Source organism: Bos indicus x Bos taurus, chromosome X, assembly GCF_003369695.1.
Source record: "Bos indicus x Bos taurus breed Angus x Brahman F1 hybrid chromosome X, Bos_hybrid_MaternalHap_v2.0, whole genome shotgun sequence".
Taxonomy (NCBI): domain Eukaryota; kingdom Metazoa; phylum Chordata; class Mammalia; order Artiodactyla; family Bovidae; genus Bos; species Bos indicus x Bos taurus.
Genome location: NC_040105.1, coordinates 36,503,161 through 36,528,293, shown reverse-complemented (window position 1 = coordinate 36,528,293; position 25,133 = coordinate 36,503,161). Strand labels below are relative to the sequence as shown.

The window sequence follows — 25,133 nt, the reverse complement described above, 5'->3', positions numbered from 1 at the left end:
GATGGTTAAGTAATCAAAACAATCCTGCCGCAATACTATAGGACCAAGGGAGGACAGAAATGACAAGCAGCTAGTAAAGGAACAGCGAGGAAATTCTCAAAGAACTAATAGGTATAAAATATATGAGAAAATGAAATAATATTTAACAAGGCATATAACAGATTCCCAGAATGACGAACACAGGAGTTTGAGCCTTGATTTTTAGAAAACAGAGACTGAGACTCAGCTTAAATGCTGTTAAGATGCTGATTTTGTTAGAATGTGTGAACTCACAGCAATAAGGATGAGAAAAAGGAAACATCAGGCACGGAAAGATGTGAAGAAATGTAATCCTATGTGTTTATCACGCTGGCCACTGCTTCCTAATGAGCCACAAAGACTCAGCAGATCATTCACTGAACAGGCTTGTCTAGAGGTTTAGAATCTGAAAGCACTCCTCAGGTCACTTGGCAGTGTGGAAGAGGGTGGCATTGGTATTTATCTTACAGGCTCTCTCCAACCCCCATTTCTCATTGGTCAAAGCCCACCCCGAAGGGGCTTCTTCCACACATAAATGACACGTTATCCAGCCTCTCATCAGCCCCTCAGGAGACTAGTTTCTACACACTGTAGTCTGACTATTTCACTTGAATCAGAAAGTAGAGAGGTGAGAAGGACCTGGAGAGAGACAAGGAGTGGAGCTTTTCTGGGTTATTTCCCAGGAGCTGATTGCTGAAATTGTCTTATAGTCCCTTCTCAACAGCCATTACGTCACCAGGCAGAAAGAAGGAGGGTCAAGACCATAGACCCCGCCTGCCCACGGATCCCGCCCACCCACGTGACCTCTTCCTTAACCAATCTCAAGCCCAGGCACTGACCCGGCCCAACAGATGCCATTACCCATCCATCCCAGAGCCCGCACCCAGCCACCTGTCGTCTGGCCCGGAGCCCGCCTCGGGCCATCACATCGTCCACCATGGGAAGGCTCCGAGGAGGCCGCTGGCGCTTGCGCCCCCGCCGATGCCAGGCCCGTGCCCCCGCTGACCGAGCCGCCATTCCCTGGGCCTTGGAGCCGCCCACCATGATGCCCACACCGCCCTCACAGGTTCGTCAGAACTACCGCCTTGAGTGTGAGGCCGCGCTCAACAGCCACGCCGCCCTGGAATTCCACGCCTCCTTCCAGTGCCTGGCCCTGGCCTTCTACCTCGACCGTGATGATGTGGCCTTGAAGCACTTCCACCGCTTCTTCCTGCTCCGCTCTCACGAGCACAGCAAAACAGCCGAGAGCCTGATGTTCCTGCAGAACCGGCGTGGGGGCCGCGTCTCCTTCCTCGACATCAGAAAGCCCGAGACCCAGCAGTGGGAGAGTGCACTCCAGGCCATGCAAGACACCCTGCACCTGGAGAAGTGCGTCAACCAGAGCCTGCTCGACCTGCACAAGCTGGCCACCGACAGCAGCGACGCCCATCTGTGCGACTTCCTAGAGACCGGCTACCTGGACCAGCAGGTCAAGTTCATCAAGGAGCTGGGAGACCATGTCAGCAAGCTGAGCAACGTGGGGTCCCCGGAAGGCAGCCTGGCAGGGTACTTCTCTGACAAGCTCACCTTGGGCGACGGCGACAAGGAGGACTGATCCTAGACTGGACTTTCCCCGGAGTCCCGGGTGACTGCCCAAGGTCACCCTGCCTGCCATGAAGTCTGCAGTATTGCCCTTGCAGAAAAACTTCACTGAAGTTTTTTTCTTGCAGTTTTGGCAGTTCTTCACATAAAGTTATTGGTTCTTCAAATAAAGTTAATAGTTGATGCATAAATAAACGTCTCTAATTTGTATGTGCAAATCTCTCACTTTTAAACTTTAAAACAGGTGTACAAGAGTCTCTCCAGCTACCCAGGCCCTGTCCACATGCAGCTTAGGATCTCCACTGATGGAGAGGGAAGGTGTTCCATGGGACCATGGAAAACACAAAATCAATCCTCCCCTAGTAAAACAATGTTGGGTGGGGCGTGGTCTGGGGCCCTGGTGAGTGTGGATGCCTGAGCAGAGTTAAAGTATCAAAACATGGCCTGAAAATCATGATTGGGGTTGATCTGGGGAAAAAGTGAAGGGGATGGGGTTGGGCAAGGGTTGAAATGAAGGGGGTTTTCACTTTGTGTGAAATGTTACTGCTTAATTCTGGGTAGCACGATGGGGGGGTCCAGAAGTCAGCTTGGCCAAATCCCTCTTTGACAAGTTCAAAGTGAAGAGCAGCCCTGGTGAATGGAGGCTAGAATTATCTGGCTTCAGAAGGGATGAACTGCCTATTGTCTGCTGTGTTGCCATCACATTTCCTTGAGATATGTAATCAATACTACATACGTGATTTCATTTAGGCAATATTCCTGTAGGATGAATGGCATTATCCCTGTTTTGGTTTTTTTTAATCGATAGGTTTATACGTGGTGTTTGTATGTTTCTTTCAGGTGTTTAGACCCTGCGTCCATGTTCTCTGTTGTTTCCAGCCCTGAATGACTTATTTCATACTTGGTGCTCACTAACACATAGGTCTCTTAATCCTCACCTGGCACACTTTACTTTTAAGTCAAAATTAGGCTTCCTGATAGAGTTATCTGTACTTTTTTTCCTTCCCTGGAAGAGTGAATTTCTTTGTGTTAAGTTTTAGAAGTAGGAAAACATCCATAAGATTCAGAAATTGAAGTATATAAAAACATTTATTATGAATTATTCATTATGTCACTGTTCCCAGGCTCCCAATCATCTCTATCCAATGGGTGTTTCTATGGAGAGACATGTCCTTGGGGTTTCTTACTTTGATAGTGATGCTGAAATCACCCAATTCAACGACTTTAATATATTTACAGAGCTGTACAACCATCATCACAACTAATTTTAGAATATTTTCATTACACCCCAAATACCTCATGCCCATTTACAGTCTCTCTGAAATACTATCCCCAGATAGACCCTGGTAAATACTGGTTTAGTTTTGGTTTCTAGACATCTGCCTTTTCAAGAAATTTACTATAAATGGAAACATACAATACGCATACTTTTCTGTTGGATTTCTTTCATTAGGCATAGTGTTTTTGCGGTTTACCTGTGTTATATGTTGCTACTTCATTCCTTTTTATTGCTGAATACTATTCTACTCCATAGATATACTACTTCTGTTCATACACCAGTTGGAAGACATTTGAGTTGTTTTACTTATAGTCTTTAGGGAATATTGCTACTGTGAACATTCATATACAAATTTAAAAAGAATGTTTTAACTTCTCCTGGCAAGATACTTTAGGACTGATATTGCAATGGCATATGGTAAACATATATTTAACTTCATGAGAAACTGCCAATCTAAATAAACATAAACAAGTGGGACCTAGTTAAAATTAAAAGCTTTTACACAGCAAAGGAAACTATAAACAAGGTGAAAAGACAACCGATTTTCTCAGAATGGGAGAAAATAATAGCCAATGAAACAACTGACAAAGGATTAATTTCCAAAATATACAAGCAGCTCATACAACTCAATACCAGAAAAACAAACAATGCAACCAAAAAATGGGAAAAAGACCTAACCAGACATTTCTCCAAAGAAGACATACAGATGGGTAACAAACACGTGAAAAGATGGTCAACATTGCTCATTATCAGAGAAATGCAAATCAAAACTACAATCATGTATCACCTCACACAGGTCAGAATGGCCATCATCAAAAAGTCTTCAAACAATAAATGCTGGAGAGGGTGTGGAGAAAAGGGAACCCTCTTGCACTACTGGTGGGGATGCAAATTGATACAGCCACTATGGAAAATGGTATCAAGATTTCTTTAAAAACTAGGAATAAAACTACCATAAGACCCAGCAATCCCACGCTTAGGCATATACCCTGAGGAAAGAAAGTGAAGTGAAGTCGCTCAGTTGTGTCCGACTCTTTGTGACCCCATGGACGGAGGAGCTTGGCAGGCTACAGTCGATGGGATTTCCCAGGCAAGAATATTGGAGGGGTTGCCATATCCTTCTGCAGGGGATCTTCTCGACCCAGGGATCGAACTCGGGTCTCCCATATGGCAGGCATACTCTTTACCATCTGAGCCACTAGGGAATTCCGACCCTGAGGAAACCAAAATTGAAAAAGACACATGTATCCCATTGTTCACTGCAGCACTATTTACAATAGCTAGAACATGGAAGCCACCTAGATGTCCATTGACAGATGACTGTATAAAGAAGTTGTGGTACATATACACCATGTAATATTACTCAGCCATAAAAAGGAACACATTTGAGTCAGTTCTAATGAGGTGGATGAACCTAGAGCCTATACAGAGTGAAGTCAGAAAGAGAAAGATAAATATACTAACACATATATATGGAATCTAGAAAGATGGTACCGAACAATTTATGCAGGGCAACAATGGAGAAACTGACATAAAGAATAGACTGATGGACACAGGGAGAAAGGAGGAGAGGGTGAGATGTATGGAGAGAGTAACACGGAAACTTACAGTACCCTATGTAAAACAGATAACCAATGGCAATTTGCTGTATATCTCAGGGAATGCAAACAGGGGCTCTGTATCAATCAAGAGGGGTGGAATGGGGAGGGAGATGGGAGGGAGGTTCAAGAAGGAGGGGACACAGGTATCCGTATGGCTGATTCATGTTGAGGTTTGACAGAAAACAACAAAATTCTGTAAAGCGATTATCCTTCAATTAAAAAATAAATTAAAAAAAAAAAGAAACTGCAATTCTGTTTTCCAAAGTGTCCGCATAATTTCTCATTTCCATTAGCAATGTGTGAAGGTCCAATTTCTGTAATGTTTTGGCAATACACAAACCTGCCTATTTACTTTAAATCATAGCCATTCTACTAGGTCCTAAGTAGTACTTTATTGTGATTTTTTAAAAATTTCTCTAATTACTAATGGAGCTGAGTATATCTTTATTTGTTTATTTATAGATAGTAACAAGAACTCATATGAAGAAATAAAGAATATTGTTAAAAGTAACTACATAAATAAATATAAAAGCCACTATTATTGTATATTTCACTGAGAACTCCTCTTTTGTCATCTAGGATATTTAAAAAGTCATGAATATTTGTCATTAATGTATACTAATGTGAACATTACATATATATATTTAATATGTAATTTCTGACAACATAAAGGGGGAAGTATGGAGCTGTGTAGTGGCATACTTTGTACACTTGAAACTAATTTACTACTAATTCAAAACACATTGCTCTACACTGAAGATATTACATGCAATCTGCACGGTAATCATTTAAAAAGTAAATAAAAATATACACAGAAAATGAATGAGAGGGAATCAGAATGGTTCACTACAAAAAAATCAAACTTGAAAGAAGTTACCAATAGAGGGAATGAAGAACAAAAATAAGATACACAGAAAATAAACAGCAGAAGTAAGTCTTCCCTTGTTACTAATTACTTAATTGAAAGGGATGCATGTAAAGCCTTGCTTAGAGGAATATTTATTACTATAAGAGCCTAAACTTATAAAGAAAGATTTCAAATATTACTTTACATCTTAAGAAACTAGATGAAGTAGCACAAAGAAGGAAATAAAAACGATTAGAATGGAGATATATGAAGTAGAGAATGGGAAAACAAAGTAGCAAATCAATGAAACTGATAGTTCTTTCCTTAAAAATATCAACAACAGTAACAAGCTTTGCTATGCTATGCTATGCTAAGTCACTTCAGTCGTGTCCGACTCTGTGCGACCCCATAGACAGCAGCCCACCAGGCTCCCCTGTCCCTGGGATTCTCCAGGCAAGAACACTGGAGTGGGTTGCCATTTCCTTCTCCAATGCATGAAAGTGAAAAGTGAAAGTGAAGTCGCTCAGTCGTGTCCGACTCTTAGTGACCCCGTGGACTGCAGCCCACCAGGCTCCTCCATCCATGGGATTTTCCAGGCAAGAGTACTGGAGTGGGGTGCCATCGCCTTCTCCAGTAACAAGCTTTAGGTTATACTAAAGAAGTAAAACAAGGAACTAAAACGTGGAATGAATATGGGGACATTACTACTGATTTTACAAAAAATAAAGTATATAAAAATGCAAAGAAAAATTGTGTCAAGAAATGTGATAACCTAGTTGAAACACAAATTGCTAGACACAAAAACTACCAAAACTTAAGAAATAATCTGCAAAGACCAATAACAAGTAAAGAGATTGAATCAGTAATAAATACCTTCTCAACAAAGAAAAGTCCAGGATGAATCCTATCTAACACTTAAAGAAGAAAGTGAAGGGCTGGAAAAAGATATTTCACACAAATGGAGACCAAAAAAAAGCAGGAGTAGCAATACTCATATCAGATGAAATAGACTTCAAAATAAAGGCTGTGAAAAGAGACAAAGAAGGACACTACATAACGATCAAGGGATCAATCCAAGAAGAATATGTAACAAGTATAAACAAATACTTGCCCAACCTAGGAGCACTGCAACATGTAAGACAAATGCTAACAAGTATGAAAGGGGAAATTAACAATAACACAATAATAGTGGGAGACTTTAATACCCCAGTCACACCTATGGATAGATCAACTAAACAGAAAATTAACAAGGAAACACAAACTTTAAATGACACAACGGACCAGTTAGACATAACTGATATCTATAGGACATTTCACTACAAAACAATGAATTTCACCTTTTTCTCAAGTGCACATGGAACCTTCTCCAGGATAGATCAGATCCTGAGCCATAAAATCTAGCCTTGGTAAATTCAAAAAAATTGAAATCATTCCAATCATCTTTTCTGACCACAATCCAGTAAGATTAGCTGTCAATTACAGGAAAAAAAAACTATTAAAAATTCCAACACTGGAGGCTAAACAACATGCTTCTGAATAACCAACAAATCACAGAAGAAATCAAAAAAGAAATAAAAGTATGCATAGAAATGAATGAAAATACAACAACCCAAAATCTATGGGAAACTGTAAAAGCAGTGCTAAGGGGAAGGTTCATAGCAATACAGGCTTACCTCAAGAAACAAGAAAAAAGTCAAATAAATAACCTAACTGTACACCAAAAGCAACTAGGAAAGGAAGAAATGAAGAACCCCAGGGTTAGTAGAAGGAAAGAAATCATGAAAATTAGGGCAGAGATAAATGCAAAAGAAACAAAAGAGACACAGATGTATAGAACAGTGTTTTGGACTCTGTGGGAGAAGGTGACGGTGAGATGATCTGAGAGAATAGCATTGAAACATGTATATTATCATATGTGGAACAGATCGCCAGTCCAGGTTCGATGCAGGCGAGCGGGTGCTCAGGGCTGGTGCACTAGGATGACCCAGAGGGATGGGATGGGGAGGGACATGGGAGGGGGGTTTAGGATGGGGAAGACATGTACACCCATGGCTGATTCATGTCAATGTATGGCTAAAACCACTGCAATATTGTAAAGTAATTAGCCTCCAATTAAAACAAATAAATCAAAATTTTAAAAAAGTAAAAAAAAATAAAGAATACTAATTCTTCCTAAATTCTTCCAAAAAATAAAAGGAACACTTCTTAACTTATTCAATAAGATCAGTATTAACTGATACCAAAGTCAGATACTGACATCAAAAGAAAAGTATAGAACAATATCCCCTATGAGTACAGATATAAAACACTCAAAGAGTATTAGCAAACTGAATGCAGCGGCATATTAAAAGTATTATATATCGTGGCCAAGTAGAATTTTCCCTAGGAATGCCAGGTTGGTTCTATACACAAAAATCAACTACTCTTATTAACAGAATGATTATGAGAAAAAGCACACAATCATTTCAACAGACACACAAAAATCTTTTGCAAAATCAAATACCATTTCAGCATTAAAACATTCCACAAGCTATAAAGAAAAGGGAACTTCCTCAATATGATCAAGGGCAGTTCTGAAAAACTCAAAGCTAACACCATACTCAAAGGTGAAAGAACAAAAGCTTCCCCTTTAAGGTCAGGAAAAAGAAAAGGATGCCTGCTTTTGCTGTTTCCATTGAACCAGACATTCTAGCCTTAGCATGTAGGCAAGGAGAAAAAGACATTCTAATTGAAATGGAAGGAGTAAAATTATTCACAGATGACACAACCTTATATAAAGAGAATCCCAAAGGCAAAAAACAAATTAGGAGTAATAAGTTCAGGAAAATTGCAGAGCACAGCTTCAACACACAAAAATAAATTCTATTGTATACCTGATCAATGAATAATCTGAAAATGAAATTAAGAAAACAACTCCACTAAGAGCATCAGGAAGAAGAAAATACTTAAGAATAAGTTTAACCAAGAAGATGCAAGTCTTTTACGGTGAAAACCACAAACATTGCTAAAATAATTTAAACTAGATCAACACGAGTGAGAAGACATCTGTTGTTCATTTATGGGAATATTTAATATTGTAAATATGTTAAAGTCCCCCAAAGAGTTCACAGATTTAACATAATTTCTCTCAAAATCCCCCCAAAAAATGTATTATAATGAATTTTGGAATATTTTCTCTGTCCCCCACATCAACCTTATTCCACTTAGCTAGCATTTCCCAAGGCTATTGGGAAAAGGCTACTGCCTTATTTTTGCAGGAATGAACATGCTGATCTTAAATACACACAAGTGAAAAGAAAAAAGGTGATCAAATAGATAATTAAAATTAAAAACTAAAAGACACTGCAAATGGGAAAAACATTACAATATGTATCTGTGATAAAGGACTTACATAATGTTTAATTTTATTTGTCAACTTGACTGGACCAAGGGATGCCCAGATATTTGGGCAAATATTATTATGAGTGTGTTCCTGAGGGTGTTTCTGGATAAGATTAACCTTTGAATCAGTAGAATAAATAAAGAAAACAGACTGACTTCCCTAATGGTGGTGAGCCTCATCCAATCAATTGAAAGTCTGACTAGAACAAAACAGCTGACCCTTCTTTAAATGAGGGGGGATTTTTCTTTCTTTTGGACTTGAACTGAACCATTAGCTTCTACTGGGTATTGAGATTGCTGACCCTTACATTGGAACTGAGGCCTTTGGACTTGAACTGGAACTATACCGTCAGCACTCCTAGGTCTCTAGCTTGACATTGAAGATCGTGGGACTTGTCTTTCTCAATGTAATTTCATGCCTTTTTCTCAGCACACTGTAGAGCCTTCTTTGGAAACAATGAATTTACTGTGGTATGATTCATATACCATATAATTCACCCTCTGAATTTATATCCAAGAACTTTTAGTATATCCATAGTTATACATCCATCAGAAATTTTAGAATATCTTCACTGTCCCCCAAATAAACTCCACTCCACTTAGCTAGCATTTCCCAATATTCCTACCTGCCTGATCTTAGTCAATTACTAATTTGCTTTCTGTGTATTACAGATTTGTCTGTTCTGTACATTGCATAGGAATGGAACTGTACAATCTGTTCCTTTTTGGCTTCTTTCACTTAGCATATTTTCAAGGTCCATTCATTTTGCAGAACACATTATTACTTTATTCTTTTTATTAATAATATTTTGTTAGATGGTTATATCATATTTTTTATATCCATTCGTCATTTGACGGGCATTTAGATTGCTTCTACTTTAAATAATCTCCCAGGGCTGTGGTAACAAATTGCCTTGAATTGATGACCGCCCGCCCCACTCCCACCATAAAACAAAAACCACATACTTATTCTCTTAGAGGTCCGGAGGCCAGAAGCACCAAAATATGTTCATTCGGCCCAAATCAAAGTGTCAGATATGATACATATCCTCCGGAGGATCCAGGGGAGAATCTTCCTTTCTCCTTCCACTTTCTGTTTGCTGCTAGCTTTCCTTGGCTTCTGTCTGCATCCCTCCAGTCTTTAAGGCCATCATCTTCAAATCTTTTTTCTATCTGCCCATTACATTTTCCTCTCTGAGTGTGAAACCTCTATGTCCCTCTTAAGTGGTTGTGTCTGACTGCATTTAGAGCCCACCTAGATAATCCAGCATAATATTCCCATCTCAAGATATTAAAAGTAACCACATCTAAAGACAGTCTTAGTTTTGCCATATAAGATTACATTCATGGGTTTAAGAGATTCATATGTAAATATTTTTTGGTAGTGTATTTTTCAGCTTACCATAGTCTTTCTTCCCTCTGGCCCCCAAAATTCACATTTACCCCACATGCAAAATATGTTCATCCATCCCAACATCCCATTGAATCTTAATCCTTTACAGTGTAAACCAAGTCCAAAAATTCATATAAATATGAGTTTAGAAATTCAAAATCTAATTATCAGCATTATGTAAATCAGAGTGAGACTCTGCGTATGATCCATCTTAGAACAACATACTTGTCCATCTCTGTACCTGTAAAACTAGAAAACAAGTTGTTGTCGTTTAGCTGTTCTTGACTCTTTTGCGACCCCATGGACTGTAGCCTACCAGGCTCCTCTGTTCCATGGGATTTCCCCAGCAAGAATGCTGGAGTGGGTTGCAGTTTCCTTCTCCAGGGGATCTTCCCAGACCAGGGATCAAACCTGTGTCTCCTATATTGGCAGGTAGATTCTTTACCATTAAGCCACCAGGGAAGCCCAGAAAACAGGTTACGTCTTTTCAAAAAACAGTGCTGGAACAAATCAAGTCTAAGAGCTTTAGATGTTCCTATTCCAAAATGGAAAAAAAAAAAAACAAAAAACAAACAAACAAACAAACAAACAGAAGAACAAAGAGGTCACTGATTCCAGGCGATTTCAAAGCCCAGTATGGATATTTCATTAGGCTGCCAGGCCTAGGAGGAATTTTTTGTGGGTCAAGATTTCCCCTTCTGTGCTGAAGGCTCCATGCTCCAAGCCCAAGATTCTTCTCTTAAAGCTATTCTTCCAGTTTTAAGGAATCTCCACACTGTTCTCCATAGTGGCTGTACTAGTTTGCATTCCCACCAACAGTGTAAGAGGGTTCCCTTTTCTCCACACCCTCTCCAGCATTTATTATTTGTAGACTTTTGGATCGCAGCCATTCTGACTGGTGTGAAATGGTACCTCATAGTGGTTTTGATTTGCATTTCTCTGATAATGAGTGATGTTGAGCATCTTTTCATGTGTTTGTTAGCCATCTGTATGTCTTCTTTGGAGAAATGTCTATTTAGTTCTTTGGCCCATTTTTTGATTGGGTCGTTTATTTTTCTGGAGTTGAGCTGTAGGAGTTGCTGTATATTTATGATCCAGCAATCCCACTGCTGGGCATACACACCGAGGAAACCAGAAGGGAAAGGGACACACACGTGTACCCCAATGTTCATCACAGCACTGTTTATAATAGCCAGGACATGTAAGCAACCTAGATGTCCATCAGCAGATGAATGGATAAGAAAGCTGTGGTACATATACACAATGGAGTATTACTCAGCCATTAAAAAGAATACATTTGAATCAGTTCTAATGAGGTGGATGAAACTGGAGCCTATTATACAGAGTGAAGTAAGCCAGAAGGAAAAACATAAATACAGTATACTAACGCATATATATGGAATTTAGAAAGATGGTAACAATAACCCTGTGTACGAGACAGCAAAAGAGACACTGATGTATAGAACAGTCTTATGGACTCTGTGGGAGAGGGAGAGGGTGGGAAGATCTGGGAGAATGGCATTGAAACATGTAAAATATCATGTAAGAAACGAGTTGCCAGTCCAGGTTTGATGCACGATACTGGATGCTTGGGGCTAGTGCACTGGGACGACCCAGAGGGATGGTATGGGGAGGGAGGAGGGAGGAGGGTTCAGGATGGGGAACACATGTATACCTGTGGCGGATTCATTTTGATATTTGGCAAAACTAATACAATTATGTAAAGTTTAAAAATAAAATAAAATTAGAAAAAAAAAAAAAAAAAGCTATTCTTCATTTTTCTTAAAGGGTAGCATATGTTTGTATCTGAGTAGTTGTAGCCTATTTCCTGCATATAGGATTTGGAACCCTTGTGACATTCCTTTGTTTCATCTCTCTGTTGCACAGGGACGCCTTGGCTTTCTCTCCACATGCTTTCATAACAGTGAATCTCCTAATTTTAGCACCTTTTCCAGTCTGGAGAGGTAAGAATACCTCCAATTTTGTACTTTACCACTAGGCCTGTTGATCCATTTTGAGTTATTTGGTTATCACTGTAGTACTTATTTCTCAAGTCATAATAAATACAAAAAAAAAGGCAAAGTCATTCTCTGTAAAATTCACAAATGAAACTATTGAACATCAAATCATATACAATTCAAAACTATAAACTCGATAAATTACAAATGTCAAGCAATTATCATGAAATGATTTAACACAATTACATATGTCTTACTTTCTTCCTGCAAACAAATTTATTACAGCAATCTCAATATTTATCTAGAACTGTGTCTCATTCTACAGAAAAGCCCACTGAGTTAGACTCTATTTTTTGTGACTTGGTAGGCCTTAAATCTTGTGGAATAATTTTTCAATTTGAGAACAAATTCTCCAGCGGCAACTGGTATTGACACAGCTGTATATAAACTGAGAGTCAGATAAGGATTTGGAACCGTGTGGAGTATATTAAGCTGCATGATGATGTCCCATCTGTGATTCTTTACTACATTCATCAGTTTCAATTGTAAATTTTTATTTGGTTGTAGTAATTCATTTCTACAGTTTTAAAAGTATACATGTTTTCTGAAACAGAGGTTAGCAAACAATGGCTTACAACCTGAATCTGACCCGCCGTCTATTTATGTACAGCCCACAAGCTGAAAATGAATTTTGTATTTCCAAATGATTGGAAAATGCTAAAAGAGCAGTAATTTTTTTTTAGAAAAAAAATTTTCTAAAATTCAAATTTCAACAGCCCTAAATACAATTGTATTGGAACACAGCCATGCTCATTTGATGACAGCCTGTCACTGGGGTGCTGTTACACCTGGCTGTTGTTACACTACAATGGCAGAGTTTTCCTAAGTACATTTGCTTATCAGTCTTACGGTTGAAACTGACCCACTAAAAAATCGACATGCCAGGTGGGAAAATCTTCAACTTTTAAGGGTAAGACATCTGATTTCATAAGAGCTCACTAACAACTGAAAACTTCATTTAAACTCACACAGCTATGGTCAATTTATTTACCACAAAGGAGGCAAGAATATACAATGTAGAAAAGACAGCATCTTCAATATGCGGTTCCAAGGAAAACTGGACAGCTACATATAAAAGAATTACATTAAAACATTCTCTAACATCATACACAAAAATAAACTTGAAATGGATCAAAGACCTAAATGTAAGACTGGACACTATATAACTCTTCCAGGAAAACATAGGCAGAACACTCTATGACATAACTCACAGTAATATATTTTTTGATCCATTTTCTAGAATAATAAAAATCAAAATAAACAAAGAGGACCTAATTAAACTTATAAGCTTCTGCAGGGCAAAGGAAATCATCAAAAAATTTTAAAAAGGCAGCGCACAGAATAGGGTAAAATATTTTCAAATGAAATGAGCAACAAGAGACTAATCTCCAAAATATACAATCAGCTCATGCAGCTATATGTCAAAAAAGCAAACAATGAGCAGAAGATCTAAATTGACATTTCTTCAAAGAAGACATATAGATGGCCAAAAATCACAAAGCGCACGAAAAGATGCTCAACACCACTAAATAGCAGATAAATGCAAATCAAAACTACAAGGAGGTAGTTTTGACCATTTTGACCTCATACTGGCCATCAACAAAAATGGCCATCACCCAGAATGGCCATGAACAAAAAGTATACACACAATAAATGCTAGAGAGGATATAGAGACAAGAGAAACCCCCTACACTGTTGGTGGGAATGTAAATGGTATAGCCACTATGGAGAACAGTATGAAGGTTCCTTAAAAACTTAAGGTAGGAACTACCATATGATCCAGCAGTCCCACTCCTGAGCAGGCATTGGAGAAAGCCATAATCCAAAAGGACACATGCACCTCATTGTTCACTGAAGCAGGACATGGAAGTAACCTAACAGCCATGACATGGAAGCAACAATATATCCATCAACAGAAGAATGGATAGGGAAGATGTGGTACATATATAAAATGAAATATTGTTGTTGCCATTGTTGTTTAGTTGCTAACTCATGTAAAGACTCTTTACGACCCCATGGACTGTAGCCTGCCAAGCTCCTCTGTCCATTGGATTTCCCAGGCACGAATCCTGGAGTGGGTTGCCATTTCCTTGTTCAAGGGATCTTCTCCACCCAGGGATCAAATCCATGTCTCCTGCATTGGCTGGCTGATTCTTTAAGGCTGAGCCAACAGGGAAGCCCACAATGAAATATATTACTTGGTCAGAAAACAAAAGAACAAAATAATGCCATTTGCAGCAACAAAGATGAACCTAGATAAATGTCATATGTTATCATTCATATGTAGAATCTTATTTTTTTCTTAAAAAAGGTACAAATTAACTTATTCCCCAAACAGAAAGAGACTTACATATATAAAACAAACTTATGGTTACCAAAAGGGAAATGTGGGGGACAGGGATAAGTCAGGAGACTGGGATGTTAACATACACACACTATATACTACATAAGAGAGATAACCAACAAGGCTCTACTGTATAGTATAGGGAACTCTACTCAAAACTCTGTGATAACCTACATGAGAAAATAATCTAAAAAAGAGTGGATATGTGTATGTATATAAATAAATCATTTTGCTCATCACCTGGAACTAACAAAACATTGTAAATCAACTATATTTCAATAAAATTAATTTTAAAAATTAAAAACTGTATTTAAAAACTCTAAAATTGTATCTCCAGTTGGAGACTGCTTCTCTTTCATGTTGCCTCCCTTTTTCCAGAGATCCCAATAGGCAAAAACCATCACTTATCAAGATGTGTTGTTGTTTAGTCACTAAGTTATGTCCAACTCTTTGTGACCCCATGGACTGAGCCTGCTAGGCTCCTCTATCCACGGGATTTCCCAGGTAAGAATACTGGAGCAGGTGGCCATTTCCTCCTCCAGGGGATATTTCCAACCCAGGGATCAAACCTGCTCATTTCCTGTATCTCCTGCATTGGCAGGAAGGTGTTGTTTGTTTGTTTTTTTTTAACCACTAAGCCACTATGGAAGCCTATGAAGATTTACAGTTTTCAATATTCAAATAGTTTAACTTTCAATCAGCCCAGCAATGGCAAAGAGCAAGGAAAGCATGTTCCACAAATGCTTCCCCCACCCCCAGCTTTCCCTTGTGACATTTATATAATTAGAAGGATATAATATTTTATATCCATGTCATCATACACCCAGAAGCACTTAGCCACAAAGTACAAACTCATTTTTTATGATTCTTTTTCCTCAGCAGAAATTATTCACTCAAACCCTAACAAGAAATTCAAAAGGTATGGGTTTAACATTACAGATCCTAGGACTTCCCTGGTGGTTCACTAGTTAAGGCTCCAAGTTCCAAATACAGGCAGCCCGGGTTTGACTCTTCCTCAGGGAACTAGATCCCACATGCTGCAACCAGTAAGACTTTGCATGTCACTAGAGATCCTCTATGGCACAACAAAAATCTAAGATCCCACGTGCTGCAACTAAGACTTCGTACAGATAGATGCACAGATAGTTGGATGCATGGACAGACGAATAAATAGATCAATCGATCAACATTAACATTACAGATCCTGGACATATAGTCTGGAATATGACATAGAAGGGCAGTGCAGTTGCCATAAGAGCTAAGTCAAAGAAATGATTGGAGTGTCCCCTCCGGCCTTTATCCCTTCTGTGATTTTTCTAAAGTTTTGCTTCACTCCTGGGAACTGAATGTAACCATTTTCCTCGCATTTGGAAGAGAGAACAGTGTAAAACATTTAACATTCCGGGCCTACTAAGCTTACCTTTGGAAATATGGGGACCCTTTCTCCTGCATCCTGGAGGCAATACAAAAACCAAAAGCTTTTTGGACAGTTTTCCTCAGTTAGCCTGCCTGGCTAAAAGCAGTCAGGGGAAGGAGCAAGCCAACTCTCCTGGTGTTGGATCTATCAGTATCAAATTCCACAGTTACCTTTCACCCCTCACTACAGACAGCAGCCCAGATGCTGTTTCATACCATGGATGACTCCATAGCCACTTAGGTAGGTATCAATGGGTGATAGTGAGGGTCCTTAGCCTACCTGAGTTCTTCATGCCATGCATTCCCCAAAGGAGAAGGTCACTGAATAACTGACACACTCTGCCCTCCAATACAATTGAGACTGTACATGAAATAGGCGTCCTAGCTCTAGAGCTGATCCATGCTAATTAGCCAGGCAAATCAAATGAGCCCTTTATTCCTAAGTTTACATGAAGAAAGGTATGCAAGTAAAAGAGAAGATCATGATGAATAAAACAAACGATTTCTGGAGCAAAACCCCCAGATATATAAAGCTGAAGAGAATACCATTAAACCTTCAAATAAGGAAACATACTATAGAAGAAAACAATCAGAGCAGGTCTCCCCAACACCCTGTTGGGAATGGCTCCACACAGCAACAAGTGAGTTGTGGGCACATAAACCTTCACCTGTATTGACACTCGCTCCCGATTGTTCATATTGTCACATGGGTGCTACCTCCTGTCACATCAGCAGTGGCATTAGATTCTTATAGGAGAACAGACCCTACTGTGAACTGTGCACCTGAGGGATCTAGGTTGTGCTCTCCTTAGAATAATCCTGAAAACATACTCTCCCTCCAAGAGAAAAATTGTCCTCCAGGAAACCAGTCCCAAGTTTCAAAAATGTTGGAGGATGCTGAATTAGAGAACGAGAAAAAGTTCTTTCAAATTATTAGTAATGCAAAAATTCAAGCATCAGGTGCTCAGGTCAAAGCATTCCTGCCTCACCCAGGCTTTGATGGAACGAACTCAGCGCTCTTGCCCCGCCCACAGGCCCCGCCCACCTGGTGACCTCTTCCTTAAGGGACCTAAAGCCCAGGCGCTCACCCTGCACTAACGGTCACCATTTCCTGTCCATCCCAGAGCCCGCACCCAGCCACCTGCCCCGGGGCCCAGAGCCCGCCTCTGGCCGCCGTCATGGGTCACCGTGAGAAGGCTCTGAGGAGGCGGCCAGCACCTCCGCACCCGCTGCTGCCCATCCCGCTGCTGCCCTCGCCGCACCTCCCTCATCCGAGACGCCTTCCGGATGGTCTTGCCACTGCCCGCCATGTTGCCCGCAGCGGCCTGGCAGGGGCGCTACCACTACCGCCCCGAGTGCGAGGCCGCGGCCAACAGCCGCGCCACCCTGGAGCTCCACGCCTCCTTCCAGTGCCTGGCCAGGGTCTGCTCCCTGCACCAGCACCACGACATGGCCCTGGAGCACTTCTCCCGCGTCTTCCTGCTCCGCTCCCAGGAGCACAGCGAGACGGCCGAGAGCCTGATGTTCCTGCAGAACCAGCGTGGGGGCCGCGTCTCCTTCCTGGACACCAGGATGCCCGAGACCCAAGAGCGGGAGAGCGGCCTCCAAGCCATGCAGGACGCCCTGCACCTGGAGAAGAGAGTCAGCCAGAGCCTGCTCGACCTGCACCACCTGGCCACCGAGAGCAGCGACGCCCACCTGTGCCACTTCCTGGAGACGCGCCACTTGGACCAGCAGCTCGAGTTCATCAAGGAGCTGGCGGACCATCTCACCAACGTGTGCAAGATGGGGGCGCCAGAAGGCGGTCTGGCAGAGTACGCTTTTGACAAGCTCACCCTGGACACCAGTGACAAGGAGGAACGAGCCTGGACTGGACTTTCCCCTGAGTCCCGGGTGACTGCCCAAGGTCACCTTGCCTGCCATGCAGACCACAGTGTTGCCCTTGCAGAAAAAGTTCACCTTAGTTTTTTTTTTTTTTTTGCAGTTTTACAAGTTCTTCACATAAAGTTATTTGGTTCCTCAGTAAATAAAGGTCTCTCTGTTTGATTTTTGTGTGCAGCTCTCTCATCTTTTAAACTTTAAAACAGATATCCAGGAATCTTTCTCGGCTACCCAGGTCTGGTCCATATATAGCTCAGGATCTCTGCAGAGGGATGGAGGAGTTCCTGAGATCCTGGAAAACACAGGACCCCCATGAACAAAGTAGGTGGACAGGGTGGGGTGGGCCGTCTGAGACCCTAGTCTATGTGGGTACATGGTAAAATGATATACATATACATATATATATATATATATAAACTAGTACAGCATTCAAAATACTGGTTGTCTTTTAGGGAGAAGTGAAGAATGAGATTGGACAGGGAGTAAAATAAAGGAGTCTTCAACCTTACCTGAAAACTTTTAGCTCAATAGATAATGCAAATGTTAAAGTTTGTTGCTTCTGAGTAGCACCTTGGGTCCTAAACAGCTATGGCAGGGTCTGTCATATCATTGGACAACAATGATACTGGTAACTAAGCCATAGGCTGACTTTCCTATAGACACAGGAGTGACATCCTAGCTCACCATGCTAGTCATGCATATTGCCCTTAAAAAACATCCATCATATATGTTGTTATTCTGTCTGTAAGTCATGTCCAGCTTTGTTAACTCCACAGACTGCAGCACGCCAGGCTTCCTTATCCTTCACCATCTCCCAGAGTTTGCTCAACTTCATGTCCATTGAGTTGGTGATGCTAACAATCTCATCCTCTGTCATCCCCTTCTCCTCCTGTCTTCAATCTTTCCCAGCATCAGAGTCGTTTCTAATGAGTTGGCTCTCTGAATCAGGTGGCTAAATTATTGGAGCTTCAGCTTCAGTCCTTCCATTGAATATTCAGTGTTGATTGCCTTTAGGATTGACTGGTTTGATCGTCTTGCAGTCCAAGGGACTGTCAAGAGTCTTCTCCAGCACCACAGTTCGAAAGCATAAATTCTTTGGCACTCAGCAATTTTTATGGTGCAACTCTCTCTCTCTTTCTCACACACACATACACACACACACATTTTTCCCCCTTCCATTGTACCCTTTCTTCCATTAAAGTAATCATATCAGAAAACTCAAACTACCTCAGGAGAAGGGCTGAAAAATATGTGGTCAAGGTTAAGGTCAAATTTTTGTTTCTGAATAAAAAATAAAATAAGACTCCCCAAATGTTAAGCCAGTGATTTCAGCTCCTTTAAAGAAAGTAGGTGAGTGAGGGTGAGTTGAGGCTGGGAGACAAGTTAGGAGACATGGTAGCAGGGCAGAGAGACAGTGGTGGCTGGAAATAGAGTGGTCACTGAGGAAGAGACCTTTGCACGTTCCGGATGGATTTTGGACAAGGAGACAAGATTTGCTTATGGGATAGAGGAGAAAAATGGGAAATGGTGGGAAATAATCTCCATTCCAGTTTTTTCACTTAATCACCTGGGTTGAAGTGTTGCTATTAATTAATCTGGGGACATTCGCGGGGAGATGAAAAGGATGTGGAAAGGCATGTCATGTAAGTCTCAGACGCCTATTAGATGTGCAAGTGGAAATACCAAGCAGGCAGCCAGAAAACTGAAATTGAAGCTCATGTGGAAGTCAAGCACTGCTCTGAGGGGCATTTCTGGGGCTAGATCTTGGTGTGCCCTCCCACCTCTTGATTTTAAGGAAGCTTACAGCAAATTTAATCAAAGAAATCAGAATATACAGAAACAAATGAAAACAGAAAAGAACAAATAATGGTTTAGCCATTAAAACACCTTCAGTTTCTTCTCAAGGGCTTTATATAATATTCTGAAATATGTCCTTGACTTGTCTTGCAGTTACTAAAACCCCACCATGTAGAAAAAGTTAACTACATGCTGGCCACAAGAATGTATAACCCAGACCTGCTGAAACCAGAAGGCTCATGACTGAGATTCCTGAAAACATCACCCTGTTACCTCGCCGTCAATGGATCAGAGAATTGAGCACAAGGTGATCATGCACCCTGAGACCCTTTGCCTCACACTGTTGTTAAAAACCTTCTGGTGAAAGCAGCTGGAGAGCTGGGGTCTTCTCAGCATGAGCTGCTGGTTCTCTTTGCCTGGCCTGCAACAAAGGTTTTACTCTCCCTTATGCAACCTGTGCCAGTAGATTGGTTTCACTGTGTTTTGGGGGAGTCAACCCCAGGGTGGTTGAGTAACAAGGTGAGATAACAGTACTGAAAATAAACATAGGGGAGCCAACATCTTCTTGAGAGTGCTGGACTCACAGGACTGGATAAACTAACTACTGGACAAGAAGATAAGCAGAGTCCTGGAAGATTAAGTGACAGATCACAAAGGTCAGGCCACCTAGGCTTTCTAGTTAGATATCTTTGGTACTGAAGTAGTTTATATGGTATCTAATGTGTCATGAGCTCATTTAACCAACCTAGGCCTACTTAGCCAGTTCATCTAATTAACAAGTGCTGCCCACTGTCTGTGTACAGGAAGCAGCTTATGTGATGCAGGGCTACGTGGGTTGCTCTGTAGTACAGGTGTCTATAGTCAAAGCTATGGTCTTTGCAGTAGACATGTATGGATGTGAGAGTTGAACCATAAAGCAGGCTGAATGCTGAAGAATTCATGCTTTCAAACTGTGGTGCAGGAGAAGATTCTTGATAGTCCCTTGGACAGCAAAGAGATCAAACCAGTCAATCCTAAGGAAAATCAGTCCCGAATATTCACTGGAAGGACTGATGCTGAAGCTCCAACATTTTGGCTACCTGATGCGAAGAGGTGACTCACTGGAAAAGACCCTGATGCTAGGAAAGGCTGAGGGCAAGAAGAAAAGGGGGCGACAGAGGATGACGTGGTTGGATGGTGTCACTGACTCAATGGATATGAGTTTAAGCAAACTCCGGGAGATAGTGAAGGACAGGGAAGCCTGGCCTGCTGCAGGCCACGGGGTTGCAGAGTTGGACATGCCTTAGCAACTGAACAACAATCTCAACAACTTCCCAAGTCTAGAGGAAGGGATTCTACATGATAAGGAGGAAAGTCTTCCACATCTTGCTTGTCTCAACAAGATCCACACCTGTCCTCTCTTCTCACAGTCCCATCCGTTCCTCATCTCTCCATCTGCTCATCCAGTGGATTCCATGCCAAGGGCTCCAAATTCTTGCTACTCAAAGTAAGCTCCCTAACACCAAGAATACTGGCTTCATTTGGGAGTTTGCTAGAAAGGCAGATTCTTAGCCAGACCCCAGACCAAGTGAATCAGAATCTGTACTTGAATGGAATCCCTAGTGATTCATGTACAAGGTAAAGTTTGAGAAGCACTGATCTACAGAATCTTCTCAGCTCTCTCCAGGCTCAACTTCTACTAAAAGTAGCTGTACCAAAACAGTTTCTAAGAGAGTAAAAATTCACCACTGTGTACCTTACTCTTCAACACATCACCTGGTGACCAAGAAAACAGTGTTCCTGTCAACTCATCAGCAGGCTCTATTTGCCACTGAATTGGTCCAGTTGGCAATTATGAGTCAGCTTCGTTTGTTTTAGCTACCATCAGTGTATTCTAGACTTTTTGGCTCTCAACCACGTTATTTATTGTTATTATTATTATGCTCCTAATTCTCAGAACTCTTATTCTCCTTGGCGCTCATATATGTGGTGATGGGTTAACTGATGGATGAAGATAAATAACGATGTCTTTCCAAGGCACCTCAAATACCCACTCTTAAGGTTCTGAGGGAGGCTGGACTTTCAGAATGGTGATGTGAGGAGTGTGGGAAAATCTTACCCATGGACTTACATAGACTAAGCTGGGGAAGTTGGAACAGATGATCTGCAGTTCTGCCTGCATACAAGTTGTCTCAGTGAATGCTGAAGATGAGGGCAGATCCCACATCTGCAATCCATTTATGGAGCTATTCTGAATGGAATCCAGATAACTGAACAAGGCAGAGAGAATCTGGGAGATAGTAAAAGACAGGGAAGCCTGGAGTGCTGCAGTTCACGGGGTTGCAAAGAGTGGGACATGACTTACTGACTGAACAACAAGAGAGAATTAAAATAAAAGCAAAGCTTGCTTTATAAAACTTATACAATACACTTGAAACGAACACAACATTGTAAATTAACTACACTCCAATATTTTTCTAAAGTTATACTGGCTCGATTTATATGAACCATTGATAGGTCACATAAAAAATAAGAGAAAAATAAGCATCACTGATTATTAGGGATGATGGTTAAGACTGAAAGACAAGGGGATAATTCAATAGGAAGCAGTTGTTCACAGCTGGCATCGAATGAGGGTGATGGACACCAGAATCTTTCTGTGTTTGTTTATTTTTACCATTATCTTTGAGTTAAAAAGGCAGAAACTGGACTTTCTTATAATTCATTAACATTATTTGACAAAATGTCAGGAATTTTAATAGAGCAAAAGGATGAAGTAAATCATGAACACATTCAAATATGTATATTCCTTCAATATATCCTTCTTTTCACTATCTACTGAAATAATTTTTAAATGCTTTGAGTTTCTTCCCAATTCATTGTTATTTTTCAGTCTTGGAAAACTCATTCGGTCATAGATTTAAGATTTTGTGTGTGCTTCTGAGGGAGCCAAATCGACTGCCATAAACCGACCTGATGTGTAGCACCAATGCTCATGGCTGTACTGGAATATCCTTTTAGTTTTGTTTTTTGTTAAGGATGGGCTCCATTTTAAGAGAGAGAAGCAAAATGCACATAGAGAAAAACCTAGTTGAGTTTTCACTGCTCAATTTTCGGAGTTCAGTATAAAATATTGTAAGACAAAACAGATAGATAAAAGGTTTCCTTTAAAATAATTTATAAAATAAGCTATTCCATGCTTCCCAATTCTGTAGTCATTTATATTTTAAGTTTATGGTCTTTTCTAATTTCATTTATTCAATGTTTATTTCTAAGCCCCTCTATAAAATAGAGAGGGAGAAAGGAGGAAGAGGAAAACAACAGAAAGAAAAAACAGGAATTTTGATATAAAGTAGACATGATTACTTTTACTTATTTAAAGATTGCTTTCATCTCACTTTTTGTTTGATTCTCTCATACATAGTCACCTACATAAGCCAATTACAAACTGTTTTCAGAGTAAGAAAGCAGTGACTCACATTTTCTGAAAACAGACACATACTTCCTTCAATCTTTTTCTTCCTCTGCCATTAGGAATTCCTGTCTCTCCACCTTGAAACTTAACCTTTAAGACGTCACAATCTTTACAAAAAAAAACACACACCAGGCTCACATTTTGTATTATTATCTCAGTAATAATAATAAAAACATGTATAATATAAGACTACTATATTAACCAGGGTTGAGTAAAGACATCTGGCTTGTAGGATATTTTTAAACTGTATTTTGTTATAATTACTGGAAAAATATCATTTGTCTGGGCCATCTGTGGTGTGGTAAAAATAATCTTGCTTTACAGAAGGAGCTTTTTAATTTGCAAGGATTAAAATAAGGACCTTAGATGTGTGTGGTGTAGACAGATCTCTGTGTTATGTAATATATGCAGAGGTCTTGAAATGCACTATGAATGCGGTTTCCTCTCCCTTTTACTCAACTGATCTCAAGGAACCTGAAGGGATGCCCTTATTGAGGACAGCCCTTCCCTATGTCCAGTTACACTCACTATTGTACGAGATGATGAGGGAAGTCTTGGGAGATGGAGAGATCATAAGTATCAGGCCACCCATGCTTTCTAAGCAGATTTCTTTTGCAATGAAACAGCTCCTATGGTATCTAATGTGTCATGAGCTCATTTAACAAACCGAGGTCTACTCAACCAGTTCACCTAATTAACAGGTGCGCTCTACTGTCTCTGTACACGGAGTCAGGTGATCTGAACGCACACTCAAGACTCAGGGCTGGTGGGCTGCTCTGTTGTAGTTCCTTTCTCATTGGGAGATGAATGTGTACACCAAGAATAACCTGTGTTCTTTACGATATTCCTAACACTACTTGACAAGTTCAGATAGCTGGATAATTTAATTTCCAGTTAAAGCAATACAAACAGTATAAGAGAGAGTAGCTCATATGAAAACTGAGTTGTGTGCTTTGTTGTGATTCCATAAAGGTGAGAGGAAACATCATCAAACTAAAAGTGAGAAGAGCAATGTTAACGTTTATAAATAATTCAAAAGAAATCTAGGTGGAGGCTACACCCAGGGTGACTCCTTAGTATCTTGAGTTTATTTTCTAATTAAAATTAATCAAACAGATAATCTGAATAGGCCAATATCTACTAAGGAAAAAAGGACCAATAGTTAATCACCTTTCAAGACAGAATGCCCCAGGTCTAAATGAGTTCAGAATTCTACCAGAATTCTAAATGGGATGAATTCTACCAAGTTTTTAAGAACAGATTGTATCAATGTTTCTACAATCTATTCGAGAAGACAGAAGCTGAGGGAATACTTCCTAACTCATGCTATGAGGGCAGGAGTATCCTAATGCCAAAATCAAACAAGGACATTAAAAGCAAACAACAGACTAACATCCCTCATGAACATACAGGCAAAAATTCCCAACAAATATTAGCAGATCAAATACAACAACATATTAAAAAGAAACCTTATATGTCAAAACTTATTTTGTAGAGGTAGGCCCTTATACAGTGATAGGCCCAAATCAACTTCAGTATTGGAAACGATGTCCTCCACTCTAGAGAAGCAAGCCCATATCAGATAGAGTTCACATCCGAGCAAATTGCTAACCCTAAAATAGTTTCATGACCACATTTTTTAATGTGAAAAACAGCACACTTATGAAAGGCATATACCAGTATAAACAATGATAATTCAGTGAGCATTTGCATGTTTGGCACCTAATTTAGAACAGAGTATACTGACTGTGTGGATCACAATAAAATGTGGAAAATTCTGAAAGAGATGGGAATACCAGACCACCTGATCTGCCTCTTGAGAAACCTATATGCACGTCAGGAAGCAACAGTTAGAACTGGACATGGAACAACAGACTGGTTCCAAATAGGAAAAGGAGTACATCAAGGCTGTATATTGTCACCCTGTTTATTTAACTTATATGCAGAGTACATCATGAGAAATGCTGGACTGGAAGAAACACAAGCTGGAATCAAGATTGACAGGAGAAATATAAATAACCTCAGATATGCAGATGATACCACCCTTATGGCAGAAAGTGAAGAGGAACTAAAAAGCCTCTTGATGAAAGTGAAAGTGGAGAGTGAAAAAGTTGGCTTAAAGC

At 40.3% G+C, this 25,133-nt stretch overlaps 2 pseudogenes; both read left to right on the top strand.

Moving 5' to 3' along the window:
* Nucleotides 1–1,060: 1,060 nt before the first annotated feature.
* On the top strand, nt 1,061–1,612 carry LOC113888020 (annotated as a pseudogene).
* Nucleotides 1,613–17,186: 15,574 nt separating this feature from the next.
* LOC113888019 lies at nt 17,187–18,075 on the top strand (annotated as a pseudogene).
* Nucleotides 18,076–25,133: the final 7,058 nt, after the last annotated feature.